Genomic DNA, 560 nt, shown 5'->3' on the forward strand with positions numbered 1-560 from the left:
GAGGGAGGAAGAAAAGCAAAAAAAAAAAAAAAAAATCCCCCCCAAAAAGTTTTGCCCCCCCCAAAAAAATTGCAAGAAAAAGACGAGTCCAAGGTGAACTTTTTTTCTGCTTTGGGGTCTTTTTCTCCTGGGGAGGGGAAAAGAGGGAGGAGGGGAGGGGAAGGGGGGGGAGATCTTCTGCACGCGTGAGTTTGGGTTTCTTTTTTCTCTCGTTCCCAAGGATCCGATCAATGTGCAAAAAAAATAATAAATAAAAAAGGGGGGTAAAAAAAAAAACACCAACAACAACAAGAAGTCAGATATAAAGAGCAGAGGGGGGGGAAGCCGAAGATACAGGAGGAGCTCGTGCCGCTCGGATTTGAGTGAGACGGGGGACCGAAATGCGGAGTAACTGAGTAGTCTGGGAGCGGAGATTATTGACAGGGCGAGAGGAACACACTCGCCTTAATGAGATGCCGAGGGGCGGGGCCGCCCCGGTGACGTGTGCATAAATAAACAGCCGGGGTGGGCGGGGCGGGGGCCGCTAACAATGATCCTTTCGGGCGCCGAGGGAGGGGGGA

This window comes from Tupaia chinensis, unplaced genomic scaffold, assembly GCF_000334495.1.
Source record: "Tupaia chinensis unplaced genomic scaffold, TupChi_1.0 Scaffold140534_1, whole genome shotgun sequence".
Taxonomy (NCBI): domain Eukaryota; kingdom Metazoa; phylum Chordata; class Mammalia; order Scandentia; family Tupaiidae; genus Tupaia; species Tupaia belangeri.